This window comes from Hordeum vulgare, chromosome 5H (genome assembly GCF_904849725.1).
Source record: "Hordeum vulgare subsp. vulgare chromosome 5H, MorexV3_pseudomolecules_assembly, whole genome shotgun sequence".
In the NCBI taxonomy this organism is placed as follows: domain Eukaryota; kingdom Viridiplantae; phylum Streptophyta; class Magnoliopsida; order Poales; family Poaceae; genus Hordeum; species Hordeum vulgare.
Genome location: NC_058522.1, coordinates 414,414,897 through 414,417,225, shown reverse-complemented (window position 1 = coordinate 414,417,225; position 2,329 = coordinate 414,414,897).

Genomic DNA, 2,329 nt, shown 5'->3' with positions numbered 1-2,329 from the left:
GCGCAAGCCGAGCCATGCCCCTTTGCCTGCCGCGCTGGTGCGGTTTTTGTGTAGAAATAGAAGTGCTCGGATTGAGCTAAAAATTTGACGGGGATTATTTTTGGAATATATAAATATATTGGCGAAGAGAATTACCGAAGGGGGCCACCACAGAGCGACGAGCCCTCGTGGCATGCCTACCCCTCCAGACGTGCCATGCAGGCTCATGGGACCCTCGGACCTACGAATGACCTAATTCCAACTCCATAAATATAGTACTACAAAGAGAAAAATCAGAGAGAAATTTGTGTCGCTTTTACGAAATGGAACCACTGGCACCTTTTGTTCTCCCTCACGAGGGTTGATCTCGAGTCCGTTTGGGCCTCGTGAGAGGGGAATTCGTCGTCATCATCACCAACCCTTCTCCATCCACAATTACATGATGCTCACATCTAGGAGTGAGTAATTTCTTTGTAGGCTTGCTAGACGGTGATGGAATTTGATGAGATTTTTCATGTAATCGAGTCAATTTGTTAGGGTCTGGTCCCTAGTATCCACTTGTTCTGAGATTGATGTTGTTATAACTTTGCTATGCTTAATGCTTCTCACTAGGGTGTGAGTGTCAGGATTTCACATCCAAACTATTTTGTTTCTATGAATATGAGATTGTTATAGATCCTATGTTGCAAGTTATATGCACGATCCGTAGACTCCGAAGTTACAAAAATTGGGATCATCTCCGGGGATGGCCGTAGTTTGAGGAGTTCATGTATTCACCATGTGTTAATGCTGTGTTCTAGCTCTTTATTAAAAGGAGGCATTAATATCCCTTAGTTTCTCTTTGGACCCCGCTGCCATGGGAGGGTAGTACAAAAGATGACATGCAAGTTCTTATTATAAGCACGTACGAATACATGCGAAATACATGCCTACATTACATTGATGAATTTGAGCTAATTTTATGTCGCTCTAGTTTATGACTATTACGTGATGAATGTTATCCAACACATAATGATCCATCATTGATACATTGCCTACACTTTTCTCATATTGGTGTTTGCTAAGTTACTAGTGATGTTGTTACAACCATCACAAACTGTTACTATGATTGTTCGAGTTACTATTGCTACTATTATTAAAACCACCAAAACTATCAAAGTACTTTGCTACTAAATACTTTGATGCACACATACTATATTCCAGGTATGATAAAATTGATTCAACTTCTAAGGCTCCTAAATATTTATTGGCTCTCCTTGTGTTGAGTCAATATATTTTTGCGAAATACTCCCTCGATGACTCTTGCGATCTCCTATACTTGTGGATTATCAAGGCGCGACACGGCCGAGCTGCGAACGCACGCGAGCAGGACGCGGCGCGACATGGCATGGTGATAAGGCTCCAATGTATTTATAAGTATTATTGATCCATGCTATAATATTATCATTCTAGGATGCTTTTTGGGTGTTTATATACTAATTATTATTATTTTTGAGCACTAACATATTGACCGAGTGTCCAGTGCTAGTTGGTGTTTTCTGCACATTTTTGTATTGTTATTTATTGAGTTTTATTTGTATTTTGTATCGTGTCCCCTTGCGTCACTCGGATATAGAAATACATAAAATTGAACCCTTGTCACTGGGATGACAAACTAGTGTTTGGCCAACTAGATTGATATTCCTTAGTATGTCTTTGTATTGTTGTCACTAAGGATAAAACAACAGGGTTAAATCATATTGATTAATTTCTATTTGTCTATATCATGTCATCGTCCTCCAAGTATTTGTTGGGGAACGTCGCATGGGAAACAAAAAATTTCCTACGCACACACAAGATCTATCCATGGTGATGACCATCTACAAGAGGGGGAGTGCATCTACATACCCTTGTAGATTGCTAAGCGGAAGCGTTAAGAAACGCGGTTGATGTAGTGGAACATCTCCGCGATCCAAATCGCAGCCCATCCCGCGATGTCATCACGATCTATACCGCGATCCCATCACGATCTATGCCGCGATCCCATCACGATCCATCCCGATCTAGTGCCGAACGGAACCTCCGCGTTCAGCACACATACAGCTCGACAACGATCTCCGCCTTCTTGTTCCAACAAGAGGGGTGGAGAGATAGATGAGTTTTCCAGCACGATGGTGTGGTGGTGGTGGTGGTTAACTAATCCATCAGGGCTTCACCAAAGTCTACCGAACTAATCTAGACGAAGGAGACGATCTATGGAGGAGAGGGCAACATGTGGCCTTTTCGGTGTGTGCCAGGCCCCAAACCTCCACTATATATAGGAGGAAGAGGAGGGAGGGCTGCCTTGCCTCCTCCTCTAAGGAGAGGTTGG